The following is a 16,293-nucleotide window of genomic DNA, read 5'->3' as shown; positions in this document are numbered from 1 at the left end:
TGGAAGCGTGCACTTTAGAACACCCTGGATGAGGGCGCTGAGGGCCCTCCCCAGGGGCCTGGCACTCTGGGACTCCTGTGCGGCTTCCCACAAGGGAAGTCCAGACAGAGGCAGGGGCTGGGGCCGAGTGGAAACTCCAGACCCAGTGAAATCAATCAACCCAAGCCCAAGAGGGCTAGAAATCCAGTGGAGGGTGGGTTCGTGGGCGGCTTGTCTCAGTTCTTCAGGGTCCCACCGTACTGGACTTGCCGAGTGGCCCTTCCCCTGCTCTGTGTAGGCAGAAGGGGTGGGGAGAAGGGAAACGAGATGTGTCCCCCATGTTGGAGCCCTTACAATTTAGTTGGATGGACTACCCAACTAACACGACATTACTATATAATATTTTGAAAACAACTGGCAACAGAATTGTCAAGATGGACAGTGAAAAAAACTGGGAGGGTAAAGCCAGGGGTACTGGTATCCCGAGGAATCTACTGCTAGACAATCCCTTGACCGTTCATCTTTCTGGAAAACTCTAAGATTATGTCTACTAAAGCTGATTATACGCCTGCCCTCTGATCCAGGAGCTGCACTCCTAGATACATAGAAAAATGGGTGCCCGTGGCCTCCTCACGTACATGCTGCGTGATGAGCCATCGGTGGTCTATCCATACGAGGGTATTACTCAGCAGTGAAAGGAAAGTAATACCGATGTGTAGAATGATGTGGATTCTTCTCACAAACGTTGAGAGAGAGAGAGAAATCACACACAAAATAGGACACAAGGTATGATCTTACCTATTTGTTGCAGAATTGAGATTCAAATGTTGAATTGAAATAGGCAAGTGTGACCTATGGTGATAGAAGCCAGAAGAGCGATTACCAAGATAGGGAGCTGCAATTGACTGGAAAGGGGGTACAAGGGAACCTTTGGGGACACTGGAAATGTTCTGTATCTTGATGTGTATGACAGTGACCCAAGTGCACCCACATGTAAAAATTCAATTGAGCAGCACAGTTCAGACTTGTGTAATGTATACCCTTCACTATGTATATTTTATCCTGCAATAACAGAAAAATGTCCCCTGCCTGAAACAGGAACATGTCGCCAGGGTGCTGCCAGTCTTAAGAGGTCAATTTCACCATTCACCCCAGCCCCCCACCCCCAGCACGCCCTGCCCAGATCTCCTTTCCCTCTGAGAGGTGGGAGCACAGAGCCCATTCACCTTGGAGGCCCTCCCTGCTCCCTGACACATCCAGGCAGAGCTGGACAAATGACATGCTAAAGTCCCCTGTTCGCTTTCACTCTGCTCTGCTGCTGAAAGCACCCTTTAGAGCTATGTCATCAAAGACCCTTAGAAGAAGGCAAAGAATTAGCATAAGCTTCACCATACGGCATCTTTCAGAGAATGCACCCAGGACCAATTCAGGGACCTTTGCTTCACTGTGGTCTATGTAGAAAGATGAACTCACCAGCTTTGGGATTTCTTTCTCTGTCATACCTGCCATTAAACCTCCAGAGCTACAAATCCCTTTCCCTACAGAAACTGTTTCATTATATATATAAGGAAACACACACACACACACACACACACGGTGGGTCCCTGGATTTAAAAAACCTTATTAACCATAGCCCTTTGATCATTACCCCTGAGCAAGCCGCCTCCGTGTTGAGTCACCTTACTCTGTTTGTGTGCCACCTTTGAAAAATGTATTGTCACTAAACAACATTATCCTAAGCCAGAAATAATCCATCATTCCCAAACTGTGTACTTACATTCTAGGAATGACGTTTGCCTGCAAAGAATATTTCTTGCTACATTGCCATTGCTAAGTCAGAGTTAAATTCTTAAGTGCAATAGGACTGTTTTCCTGTGTTTGAAAGGACTGGGGAGATCAGACAAAGCATTTTAAGAAACGAAATGATCGATTCATGCTGCAAGACTCTTGAATTCCCTTCAGTGTGAATCCTACACCTTTTCAATTCTCAGTCCACTCGTTCAAGACTCAAGAAGGGGGACGCCTGGGTGGCTCAGTCAGTTAAGCGTCCACCTCTTGACTTCGGCTCAGGTCATGATCTCACAGTTGGTGGGTTTGAGCCCCACGTCAGGCTCTGCATTGATAGTGCGGAGCCTGCTTGGGTTTCTCTCTCTGCCCCTCCCCTGCTCGCTCTCTTTTTCTGTCTTTCTCTCAAAATAAATAAATAAACTTTTTAAAAACACACGCACCAAAAAAAAAAAAAAAAAAAAAAAAGACTCAAGAAGGGACCTAGGAGACTGGGTAGAACTCTGAAAGTTCTATTCAATCTGAAACCATTTGAATTCCACACATTATTTCTATCTGAGTATATTTCAAGGTATATTTTAAACACCGCTCTAATCAAAATGTCTTATTTGCACATCTCTACTCCTAATTATCCTTCCCATGTTGTTTATTTATTCACTCAGTCACTTAGATTCAATAAATATTTTTTTACTTTTTTTATTATGTTTCTTTATTTTTGAGAGGCAGAGAGTGACAGAGCACGAGTGGGGGAGGGGCAGAGAGAGGGGGAGACACGGAATCTGAAGCAGGCTCCAGGCTCTGAGCTGTCAGCACAGAGCCCGATGTGGGGCTTGAACTCACGAACTGTGAGAGCATGACCTGAGCCAAAGTCGGATGCTTAACCGACTGAACCACCCAGGTGCCCCATTCAATAAATATTTTTAAGCACATAGAATTTGCAGGTATTGTTCTAGGTCATTTAAACTATATATTAACATGGCAGGTGGCTTTGAAATTCAAGTTTTGCCTGTTGGGTGACAGAGGGAGCTGTAAGGGAGAACGTGAAATCTCCCCCAGAGAAGGCTGAAGTTCATCCCATTCCCTCATTAGATTAAGAGCCTGCCTGGCTAATGTTCTCTTTTGATTAGTCACTCTTTCAAAAAATAATAAATTTCTCTGATGTTTATCATTTCCCCCAGAGAGGACGCAAAAATAATCTCTAGGAGTTCCTCTAACAGCATCATTTTGAAGAAAAAATGTGTCACGCTCACAGTGGAATTTCCTCATCTTCCTGCCCCCAAATGTTACAGCATTTCCAGGACTGAAGCCTGCCCTTGCCACCAGGACCCTGAAATACAAATCCTTGTTTGCATTTACTCTGCCTGCCTATAAGCTGAGTCGACATTTTCCACATTTAGTGCCAGCCCAAGGGTGATTGCTTTTTCAGGAAAACTTTACCGTGAATTGACCATGGAAGCGAATGCAACCTCAGAGTTTAGGAGGAGCTGAGGGCACATCTGAGCACTAAAACCTATTTAGGATAGGACGACAAGGCCCAGCCAGGAGGCCCAGCCCTGCCACAGAGTAGCTCTGAGATCCTTTTGGGTGGGGGCCTCTTCCCTACAACCCAATGCCTACACTCTTTCATTCTATCGTCCTGTCAATCCACCTGCTAGAATATTTTTCAAATTGTAAAATAAACAATTGATAATATATAATGTGCAGCTTAATGAATTATTGCAAAACATATGCCCGTCATAACCATCACTGAGGTCAACACATAGAGACTGCGGGTGTCCCAGAGAGCCCCATGTCCCGCGGCGACATTGTAACACCTTCCCCGGATCCCAGCGACAGACGCTGCCCTATATTTTATGGACTTTACTTCTCAGCTTCCCTTTTATAGCAGGGTTTCTCAACCCTAACACTGTTGGCATTTGGGGACCAATAATTCCCCACCCCCCCCCCCACCAGCTTTATTGAGCTACAACTGACCTATGACATTGTGTAAGTTTAAAGTGTACCATGAGATAATTTGATACGCATATATATATTGTGAAATAATTACCGCAATGAGGCAGGTCCCTACTTCCATCACCTCACATAGTCACCATATTTTGTGCATGTGGTGAGAACATTTTAAGATCTATCTCTTAGGAACTTTCCAGTATACAATATAGTACACTAGATGCCCAGAACTTATTCATCTTATAACTGGAAGTTTGTACCACCCCAGGCAAGCACCATTCCACTCTGTTTCTATGAATTTGGGGGGGTTTTCTTTCTTAGATTCCACATATAAGTGAGATCATATAGTATTTGTCTTTCTTGACTTATTTCAGTTAACATAACGCCCTCAAGGTCCAAGGTCCATCCATGTTGTCGCCAGTGGTAGGATTCCCTTTTGTTGTGGCTGACACGTGTGGCTGAAATGTGTGTCAAATAGAGGGAGAAAGCGACAGATGGCGGGGGGTGGGGGGGAGAGGGAGAGGTGTCACATTTTCTTTATTCATTTATCTGTAGATAGACACTTAGGGTGCTTTCACGTCTTGGCTGTTGTAAATAATGCTACAATGAACACAGGAGGGCAGATATCTCTTTAAGATTCTAATTCCAATCTTTTGGGACATACACCCAAAAGTGGGATTGTTGGATCATACAGTAGTTCTATTTCTAATTTTTAATTTGGTAAGGAACCTCTATACCATTTTCCATAATGGCTGCCCCAATTTACAGTCCCACCAACAGTGCACTAGGGTTTCCTTTTTCCCACATCCCCACCAACACTTGTTACATCTTGTCTTTTCAATAAAAGCCATCCTGACAGGTGAGGTGATAGCTCATTGTGGACTTTTCATGCGTCTGTTGGCCATTGTACGTCTCCTTTGGGAAAATGTCTATTCAGGTCCTTTGCCCATTTTTAAATCGTATGATTTGGTTTTTTGCTATTGAGTTATTTAGATATAGGCCCTTCATCAGATACATGCTTTGCACGTATTTTCTCCCACTCCTTTTGCCTTGTCGTTTTGTTGATTGCTTCTTTTGCTGTGGAGAAGCTTTTTCGTTTGATGTAGCCCCACTTGTTTGCTTTTGCTTTTGTTTCTTGTAGTTTTGGCACCCTACTGACAATCCTTTACTGTGGAGGCCCCCAACTGTGACAACCAAAAATGTCTCCAGACATTGACAAATACCCCCTGGGGTGGCAGCAAGATCCCCCCTGTTTTGAGAACCACTGCTTTTTAGGAAGTTGCACATCCATAAATATTAGACCTTGGCGTTACCTGTCTCCTTACTTTATATAAATGATTCCTGAGTATGTTTTATTACATGTGGCTTCTTTTAGTCAACATTATGTTTTTAAGGTTCTCCCATGTTGTTGTATGCAGCCCTGGTTCATTCATTTGCATTGCTGTCCAGTATTTCATCGTATGTGCTTAACACGATTTATCTTTTCAACTGAGATGGACATTTGTGTCCTTTCCAGTTTGGGACTACCGAAAACCATCCTGCTCGAACATCATTATACACATCTCCTCGTGTAAAGTACATGCATTTTTATCGGGTGCAAACCCAGAAACAAAACTGCTAGGTCATAGGTATGCATGTCTTTAACTTTACTGGACAATGCCCAATAATTTTCTGAACTGATTGTACCAATTAGAATCTTTGTTTACACTACAGTATAAATAGACTGAACATAGTTTATATAAAGACTGAACATAGTTTAGAGTTGTCTCTCTTCTAGGCTTTCTCAGGGGGCTACAAAGATAAAATTCAGGAAATCAAACTCAACGATCAAGAAGGAGAGATGGGGAAGAAGCTTGAGATCCTCTTTGTCCCAAATCACATGTCTCCTGTAAGTGAAGAACTTGCCAGCCCTGCTGGGGTCCTGGCATTTGAAATGCCATTGCTGACTCCAACCACAAGTACAGGTAGGAGCAAGGGTTACATCACTTATGCCTTTGAGGGAAGACATTTTATTGTGCTGAAGTTCAGCGTCCTGGGGGGAAATACCTCAGCAACCCAAACGTAAACCTAAATGCCACTTACGGAATCACCATTTTGTCCCACAGCCATAATTTCTCCCCTTCTTCTGAACTCTAACAATGATATGGAGACGAGAGGGATCCAAGGAAGAATAAAGTGTCCCATTCCTTTCTCCAGGTAAGTTAGAGAGAGACACTCCCCAGCCTGAAGACAGATCTTCTCCAAAGGCCAGTGAATGAGGAATTCCTGGGGGTGCCAAGAATGGTGTCTGGAGCTGTGGTGACATAGGACAGAGGGGAAAGAGAAGAATTCCCTGGCATCAGCTGGTACTATTGCCCTTAGCCTTGATTCCAACTACAAAGAGTATCAAGAAGTTATATATCAACCAGAACTGATGACGTGATGATTTGTGAACACAGGGGGGAAAGACAAGAGAGGGTAGTTGACAATAAACCGACCATGACAGTAGGTTCAGCTTGGCATTGCTGGCTTGTCCTTTTCTTGCCAGTTTTGATGTTTTCACCGAAGCACTGCTACTCAATGTCAGGGAGCCAGGGAGAGTGCCCTTCAAAAGTATCCACAGAGCCATGTTTCTAAAACAAATTTTCTATTCAAGGGTCATTAGGCAAAAAGAAGAGGTTGCAATCCCTCTAGTTATGACCTTCCCGAAAAACAGGTCGAGAGTCAGGACACTGCTTCTCGTTATACCCATAATCTAACATTAGTCTATTGCCTCTGCACAACTAATGATAACATCCTTTCCTCTGCATGGTGTTGCGAGCGCGTGAAGCCTGCAGAATGCTCATGGCGACACCAGTGCTGCAGGTGCTAGAATTATTATTTGAGACAATAACAACTCCACTAATTATTGAACGTGCACATCACCGGTCCTTTGTTCAACTAGATGCTTTTCAAATAGCAAATCTGGTCCTCGGAATAATAGTGCCAGGAAAGTACGATCATCCCCATTTTATTCATGAGGGTAATTAATTTGCTTTGCACATCTTGTAAGTGGTGGAGTTGAGATGGAAAGTTGGGTCCATGTCTCTTTGCAGGCCATCCAGTCCATTTCCAAGTAGAGACTCTTTTTGATAAGTCAGACTCATCTATTAGATTTCTATGGTGCCTTCTCGTAAAACAGGGTCAGATACTACCAGTGCCCCATCCATATCTCCTGGGCTAGTAGTTCTCAGTGGGGACAGAGGGACACTTGGCAATGTCTGGAGACGTTTTTGGTTGTCACAAAATATGGGGGAGGGGATGGGTTGCACTTGTATCTAGTGGGTAGAAGCCAGGGATGTGCTAAACATCCCCCAAGGTGCAGGACAGCCGCCCCCGGCCCCGAACAGAGAACTACCCTGCCAAAAATGTCAAGAGTGCCAAGGCTGAGAAACCCTTCGTAGACGGAAGAAATTCGTCCTGTAATAATTCCCACTTAGAAGTGTATCCCACACCAACAACGAACTTTCTTTTAGTGGGGTGGGTTTTGCTTTCCTCGAGAAAACAAGGACAGCTATCCTCAGAGCAGAGGCATAGGGCCGAGCAATGGGACTTACACACAAGTGGGCCTCCCTCCATGCCAACACAGCACGCCGGAAGGCTGACAGGTAGGGTAAAAACTGGCCATTTGTGTGACCCAAACTGACAGCTCTAGAGTCCTTTGGAGCGCTTGACTAGTCACCCAACGACGCCACTGTTACAACCTCAACATCCCCTCGTTTCGGAGGCTCAGCAATATTACAAATGATGGCACGTGGCACTGCTCTGGTGCCTGCAGCTTTCAAACCAATTTCACCTGTAACAGTGTCCATCCCCATCCCTAATCTATTTTGTGGTTATGATTTTCATTTGTCATAGGGAACAGGGACACATAAGGCAAACATCAAGAATTTTTTGCCAGAAGTGCAATAAAATGAGAATGAAATGGTGTCCTTTGCTTGCCAAGTCACCTACCCTGTCTGTATCCCATTAATGCATCAAGTAGAGAGGATGGGCCAGAGAGTTCCAGATCTCCAAGAAATTCCTGGTACATGAAGGTTGAGCACCACTGGTCCAGCACGGACTTCATTGCCTTGCTGTGCAATGAGAGCCAACCAAAGAAAACTGTTCCAAGCTTCATTTCTTGATTTGTTTTCTTTGGTACCATGCTTTATAAAAGTGTTTTTCAACTGGGGGAAATTTTGTCCCTCGGGGAATATTTGGCAATGCCTATATATATCACACACACACACACACACACACACACACACACACACACACATATATATACACACACATAATCAATATATATATATTTGGTCACAAGTTGGGATGGGGCATGAAGTGCTTAGTATTTACTGGATAGATGCCAGGGATGCTGCTAAACAGCCCACCATGAACAAGAGACACTGCCCGCCACCCCTCCACCAACTCTCACACACACACACACACACACACACACACACACACACACACACACATATATACACACACATAATCAATATATATATATTTGGTCACAAGTTGGGATGGGGCATGAAGTGCTTAGTATTTACTGGATAGATGCCAGGGATGCTGCTAAACAGCCCACCATGAACAAGAGACACTGCCCGCCCCCCCTCCCCATCCCACCAACTCACACACACACACACACACACACACACACACACACATATATATACACACACATAATCAATATATATATATTTGGTCACAAGTTGGGATGGGGCATGAAGTGCTTAGTATTTACTGGATAGATGCCAGGGATGCTGCTAAACAGCCCACCATGAACAAGAGACACTGCCCGCCCCCCCCCCATCCCACCAACTCACACACACACACACACACACACACACACACACACACACAGCAAAGAATGTTCTGGCCCTAAATGCCAGTAGGGCTAAGGTTGAGAAACTCTATAGATAAAATTGTTCTGGTCAAAAAAATCCCAATATATCAGAATCTAAGCATCAGAGTAGAACTTTTTCATTATTTCAGTTTTCATTGTCATCCTTCTTCACGTTCATAAACACAGCATCTATGCAAAGATGACCTGGAGAGATTGCGAGATTCGTCCTCCCTTTCGGCAGAAGACAGGACAAAAGGGATAGGGATCAGAAATAAATGGCTAATCAGTGTTTCTGAAAGTATGGTCTTTAAGTCCACACACATCAAAATCACTTGGCAGGGCGTATTTTAAAAAATAGATCATGAGGACCTCCCCAAAACACAATGAATGAGAATCTCTTGGAGCACCACCTCGGGGTTCACATTTTTAGCAAGAACGAATGCCTAGGAAGGCCAAATAACTCGTTCAAGGTCAGGCAGCTAGCATGAGACAATGCAGAACTCACCCTGCCCTCTGGATTGAATGTTGAAGTAAGGTAGAAAACATTCTGAACTCTCTGACTAACAAGCCAGAATCAGATCCATTTGTAGTTATTAAAATGTAAATGAACATAACATTTGGCCCAGTTCAGCACAACCTAGCACCTGCTAAGTGACTTGCTATATTTTCCTGTGGTTTTGTCAAGTTTTCTCCCCACTGTCTTTGTGACTAATGGTAAAAAGAATGCTACACAGGACTTCTTTCAAAGCTCTCAGGATAACTGATCTCCATGAAACTTTGTTTTTCAAAACCACAGAATTCCTTTTTCTCACATTAACATGTCAAAAAGTGACAAATGTGTATAAATTACGCAAATTATTAGTCCTTTTAGATTTTCCAAAGGGAAAATCCCTTCAGAGTCTATTGAAAATCCTTCCCACCTAGAAATAATTCCTGGTCTCCCATCTTAGCAAAATACAGTTGCCAGCCACTATTTCTCTGTGGTTGATGGGAAAGTCTGAGATTTGGAACAAAGGAATGCTGGTTTGTACATCATAGCAGACAATGTGACAACTTCAAGGCTATCAGTTTGCACTTCTGTAAGTCCCATTTTTACAGTGGAATGATCGAAAGAACAAAGAAAACTCAGTCTGTGAAAGCTGAAGAAGGCCACGGAGACAAATGATGAATGGTTTGAAGGGACATCATGTGTAAGAAAGGAAAACCTTGTCAGTTTTCTCCAGAAAGCTGGACAAGAATCAAGAGTGGAAATTATGACGACGTGGATTTTGGCTCAACATAAGAAAAAACGTTCTACATTTGACCTGGCAATTCCACTCCTAGGTATATAACAAAAGGAATTAAAACATATGTCCACACAAAAACGTGCATACGTATGTTCATAGTACCACTATTCCTAACAGCCTAAAATGGAAACAACTCAGATGTCCATCAACTGATTAGTAAATAAACAAAATGTGGCCTATCCATACAATGGAAAGTTATTTGGCCATAAAAAGGAATGAAATTCTGGTATCTAATAAAACATGGATGAACCTTGAAAACATTACGCTAAGTGAAAGAAGCCAGTCACAAAGGGCCACATATATTATAGGATTCCATTGATTAGAAATGTCCAGAATAGGCAAATCCACAGAGACAAAAAGATCTGTGGTTGTCTAGGGCTGGGGAGATAAGAGGATGGTGACTAAAGCAGGTGATAGCTAAAAAGTACAGGGTTTCTTTTCAGGGTGATGAAAATGTTCTAAAATCGATTGTGGGGATAGTTGCACAACTCTGAATATACTAAAAACCATTTCATTGTTCACTTTAAATGGGTTGCATTGTATGAAATGTGAATCTGATCTCCATAAAGCTATTAGAGAGAAAGAAAGAGAGAGAGAGAGAGAGAGAGAGAGAGAGAGAGAGAGAGAGGAAGGAAGGAAGGAAGGAAGGAAGGAAGGAAGGAAGGAAGGAGTAAGTGAAGGAGGGAGGAAGGGAGGGAGGAAGAAATTAGAAGGAAGGAAGGGAGGAAGGAAGGGAGGGAGGGAGGGAGGGAAGGAGTGAAAGAGGTTGGGAGGGAGGAAGAAAGTAGAAGGAAGGAAGGAACAAAGGAACAAAGAAACAAAGGAATGGAGGGAGGAAGGAAGGTCTTCATAATAAACTGAGTGGTGCCAGACAAGACAGGCAGCTATCCCGGGACGTGGTGCCTTCTTGCTGGCAAAATCTAACAGCCTGAGCCCGGATGCCCATCAGCTGGAGAGGCTACACTGTGTGGGCAGCTTCACTATCGGGCGTGCAACTCTAAAATGTCAGAGGCGATGTTTCATCACTTTCCTGTTTCCCTGACTAACGGAATGGCTCAAGGCTAAAGACAGGCTTCTATTAGCTCATTCAGTCCATTCTCTCATCCATTGTTTCAATGCTAACTGAAGGCAAGGCCTTGTGCCACTTCTCTCTTCGTGATATAGTGCCTTCTTGCCTCAGGCAGAGTTCCCCAGAAACAGACGAGAGGATAAGCATGCATGTGCAAGTGATTTATTAAGGGCTCGTTCCCAGGAGAGACTGGTAAGGGGTAAGCGGCACAGGGGAGGAAAGGGGAGGAAGCCAAGTAAAGGTGTGATGTCTGGCAGAGTCCCGGTCTCCGCCTGACCCTGGGGGGGGGGGGGGGGGTCTGGAGTATAAATCCTATCTCAGAGCTGTCCCATCTCGGACCAAAGGAGCTAGGCTTTAACGTTCTCACACCTGCCAGTCAGGGGCTATGGGATGCCCCAGGGTGATGTAAAGTCCCAGGCACTTCCTGCTCTTTGTGGCTTTAGGGAAACTGCTCGAGAATCCCAAGGGAGGTCCTCTGGAAAAGTTCACAGATGTTGGTCATTAGAAGCAAACCACACAGAAGCTGGGGGATGGGTCAAGCACACAGAACTGATAACAGATCTGAGATATTCTGGGCAAAGCACCAATAGCAAGCGTCCACCACACTTTCTGGTTGAAAATTTGTTAAGCCCTAAAGGCCGTTGATGACTCTGCTCCTACGTTCAGAGGTCCTGAGCCGGGTAAAGGCCTGTAGCCGCCGAAGTGCTTCCATCAAGGTGAAGTGCGAGCTGCTCTCCCGAGGCCTGGCCCTCCAGCTTATCCTCTTCCTGGCTCAGAAATGCTTTATCTGCCATCTCTGTCCACATCAGACCTATTTCATGGCTTATACTGAGGTGGTGAATCTGTCCACGAGCACCGCAGAGAATTTCTCAGCAGCTTCGGCATCCCCGGTTGCCGTCTGGCCACTGACTTTAAGTTCGGGTCAGTTCCGAAAGAGGCCAACCCAGGGAACCATCCATGACTGGCTTACTGCACTTACCAGACTCCTTTCCTTTCGCTGAATTACAGACCATCACAAATATGTCTAAGATGCGGCCACCTAACAACACAGTTCAAAGTTCCCCGTTTCATCCATCATTTGTTGATTACCATCCTTTTGGGGGTGGTGGTAGGAATCATTCTAGCATGTGAGTGTGTGAGTGTGTGCGTGCGTGTGTGTGTACGCGCAGAGAGAGAGAAGTTAGAACAGTGCCAGGAACATATAAGCTCTATATCAATGTTCGCTATCATCACACGGGTACAGAACTTTTCTCAGGGTGCAAGGTGAGGTCTTTGTCCTCCAAATTGTTCTTCTGCTAAACAGCATGCAACAATTTTGCTGACCTATTTCAATTCTGAAAAATTGTTTCTAGTTCGCCTTCCCTGCTGCTACTTCTTATCAGCACCTTCTTCTCCCGCTTCCTCTGAGGTTACCATACAAGATGGGGTTAATGGTCAAACTCCTCAGTACCAAAGAGAAGTATAGTAAATATTAGGTAGGCTGAAAAACAAGGGGGGGGGGGGGGGAGGTGGGCAGGGCAGAAACAAAACCAGCTCCCAGAAACTCTCAACGCATATTTTTGGCAGTGAGGAGACAGCCAGAGGGCTTTGCTCCAGAGTTTGGTTTTGTTTGTATCTATGAAAGTGCACAAGTTGAAATTCCATAAATAGAGGCGCTTCTGTACCACTTTCTACTGCTAATATTTTCTTTTCCTCTGACGTCTGTCCCCAGCATTTCAGTTCATGGTGAGCACTTAATAAATGTGTGACGACTGATGTTAGAAAGTGTTAACGGGGCCCAAAGCATCCTAGCAGGGGCACAGAGCATTCTAGAAAAATCTAAGAAAATACCAAACGTGAAAAGTCACCATTCAACTCATTTACACAAAAGCCTGAAAAAGAAAGCCTGTTGCACTTCAACATGACTTGTTTGCTTTGGTTTGTTCTAAAAGAACAAGTGACGGGAGATGTTTGTCTCCAATCTGGCATAGGTTTTTACGTTTCCAAATGGTTGAAAGACAAATCAAAAGCAGAATAAGGTTTCATGACACGTGCAAATTACCAAAACCCTCAGATTTCGGCATTCATAAATAAGGCCTTGTCCGTGGCTGCTTTCGACAGCCTGACATACCTGGTCTTTTACAGAAAATGCTCACCGACCTCCGAATCAGAAAACTAAAATAGTATTTTGCCTTGTTTGATTTTTTTTTTCTACTTTTGGCTTGCATTTTCTCCCTTCTGGAGTTTTACAAGTCCAAAGAAAAAACATCTTCTACATATTCGTTTCTATTAACGTCTCAATTATTTTGTGTCGTTTATAGCCTTGAAGCAGACAGACAACTTGCCAAAGATAAACCAGCCTGTTTAGGTCAGGCAGACTTCCAAACTGGATTCTGCTGCGCTGCGTATCGGAGCTCTTAGAGACACATTTCTGCTATTTCTAGAGGTCTCAGGTAAATGTACGTGAGATTCATTTGGTCTGTAGATGGCATCCCACCAAGGTATCTTCCAGAACAATATAGACCCTAACTAAAAAACCGACCTTCCCTTGTTGCATTTGTATTTACTATTCTCAAATCATTTGTCAAAGTATTTCTCTCTCACCCACTGGGATTTTCTAAGTCCATCCAAAGGCAAGATTTCCCTGTGCGCTCATCTGGCAAGTTTGGTCCTGATTTTGGACACATGCTGTTCCTTGGTATCCCCCCATCCAATCTTGAAGTGGGTCGGTACGCATCTGCACTGGATTCAATTACATACCATGCCGTGCCACACCACATGCTCTGAGACCAGAGAAACAGAAGATTCTAAAACACACTTGTCTATATTTGGAGCCAGACCATTTTGCCCTGTCTCAAAAACCCTGGTCCGTTCAGAGGAAGTAACCTCAAATTGTTATTTATTTTCATGGCACAAGCTTTTTATTAGGCTGTGACTTCCAGGTCATGCCATACTGCACAAAAATTTGTGTATCTAAAATGTTCAGACCAGTCAAGACTCTGGAAGGTAACCAGAATCCAACCCATTTTCTACAACCACCTTCTTTGGCATCTTGCCCGGGGAGATGACCTTTGAAATTCTAGGTCACACATTGAACACGAGTCCTTTGTCTTCAAGGGGTAAAACCCTTCCGCCTGTAACACCCTTCTTCCTACATCACATCCATCACCACCTTCCCCCCACCCTTTCCATTTCCCCTTTGCCCATAGAACTCCCAGTAGCCTCTCTGGGTTTCCTGAACCTTACGGGCCCATCCCACCACCACCACCCCTCAGGAGGTCCCGCAGGCCTTGTGTTCAGACCACTGATAGGACACTCATCTTGTCTGTTTCCTCCTAAAACACTGTTTTCCTTCAAGACAGGGGCTGTCATTGTCATCTTTCTACCTCGAGAGCCTGGTTCCATGCCTCCTATACAGCAACCACTGAAGAAATATTTGTCGAATGCTGTTACTAAATAAGATTCCAGAAGATGAGAACAATCAGCATTTGGTGATGATCGCACCAGCGAGCCCAGAAAGAAGCTGAACCGGAATCAACTACAATGGCAGTGATGGCTGCCTCGAGTAACCCGGTGATTTCTTCAACAGAATCATCTCCTTGGGGCCAGTCTTGACGCCCCTGCCCTGATGTTCCATGTCGCAGACAGCTCTCAATTAGCATGAGGACACTGTGATGTGGTACGCGGGAGCAAAACCTTTCAACACCATAATTCTGATTTCCAGGAAGGAATATACCACTTCCCCAGAAAGGTAAGGGCCACGGGAACTTACAGGGACATCATCCAATCTCAGGGCCACCATCTTAGGTTACAGGAGAAATATATTCGAGAGCCTCCCACAAGGGAATTCAGCACGGCCAAGAGGTAAACGCAGCCCATAGAACAGGGGAGCTTCCCAAGGACACATCAGTCGATGTAGGATTTCGGAGGTAGGGCCTGCTTTGGTTTCTCATGAAACCAGGGAAATCTGCTCAAAATCCTGCGAAAAGGCAGGGTTTTTTTTTTCTTTTAAAGGGCTCTGTCAGCACAGAGCCCGACGCAGGGCTCAAACTCACGAGCAGCAAGATCATGACCTGAGCTGAAGTCGGACGCTTAACTGACTGAGCCACTCGGACGCCCCAAGGATGGTAATTTAAAAAATCTCACAAATGTCTACATATATGTATTCAAATATACATACACATATATGTGGTAATATGTATTTTTATGCACATATATCATCATGAGTCTCTTAGAACATATAAAAATGATGTTCTGTTTTTAAGTTAAAGATTTTGGATAATTATGAAATATGAGAAGAAGTACATCTTGTATCTGTACCAGAACTCTGGATTGAATAGCTAGGTTTATTGACTATTATTCAATCGTTTAAATTTAGTTTATAGCAGCACCTTTTTTTTTAAGTACGGCCATCAATTACTGCTTGAATTATTACATCCCCTTTATTCATTTTTAGCATTTAACACTTTTCTTTCTTTTAGAACATCTCACTTGCACCCACGGGAGAAACAAGTTTAACTCAATACATCAGCCCAAAATTGGGGTGATTCTTTTAAAACACCTGGCTATTTGGGGGCTCCTGGGTGGCTCAGTCGGTTAGGCGTCTGACTTCGGCTGAAATCACGATCTCACGGTTCATGAGTTCGAGCCTCGCGTCGGGCTCTGTGCTGACAGCTCAGAGCCTGGAGCCTGCTTCCAATTCTGTCTCCCTCTCTCCCTCTGCCCCTTCCCTGCTCATACTCTGTCTCTCTCTCTCTAAAAAAAAGAAAAAAACCACCTGCCTATTTCTTCTGACCTTCTCCTTTAAAACCTGCCTCAGTTGCATGGCTTTAGAGAAGTAATACTTTAATCCTTTTTGAAAATCGAAAATTGACGTTTTGGAGACATGCACATATCTTACCCAGCCTCCCACACAAGACTGGGCATCCAGCCCAGATACAAGAGTGCAATTGAGTCAGACAACACTTAGCACACAAACAGTTCCCTCGGTCTCCAGCGCCTCTTTACAATTTCACCAAGTTAAGACTAAACATAAATGAAAAAAAAAATCCCCCCTTCCAAACTGCCTTCTTAGGATCCATAAATTCCACATTCAGCTGGCCTTGCAGCCTTCACTTTCTCCTTTGGCCAGGGAGCCCAGGGACACGGAGTCTGCTCCGTGGGCTAATCTGCTGCGGCGAGACACAGCCTTCTTATCCTGGCTGCGAGGTGGGGCCGCTTGGAGCTGAGACCACCTGGAAGGCCATGCTACTGAGACTGGAATGCAAACACAGTCTCAAACAAAGGGCAGGGCCTGATGTGTCGCCTGGTGTGGTCGTCTTATGAGGAAGACGTCACCGTGGGCAATGTGTTTCTGCAACAACTTTTCTTACTTATTTTTCCAGCTTCATTGAGATAAA

At 44.4% G+C, this 16,293-nt stretch overlaps 1 protein-coding gene across 1 annotated transcript in view; it reads right to left on the bottom strand.

The window, feature by feature from the left end:
* Window positions 1–16,293, bottom strand: part of ARHGAP6 (Rho GTPase activating protein 6) — a 450,271-nt gene that overhangs the window by 232,791 nt on the left and 201,187 nt on the right. The gene's annotated exons all lie outside the window — the stretch shown is intronic.

The sequence above is a fragment of the Panthera pardus genome, unplaced genomic scaffold, assembly GCF_024362965.1.
Source record: "Panthera pardus isolate Hobbes unplaced genomic scaffold, ASM2436296v1 HiC_scaffold_27, whole genome shotgun sequence".
Taxonomy (NCBI): domain Eukaryota; kingdom Metazoa; phylum Chordata; class Mammalia; order Carnivora; family Felidae; genus Panthera; species Panthera pardus.
This window is presented reverse-complemented; position numbering and strand designations above follow the sequence as displayed.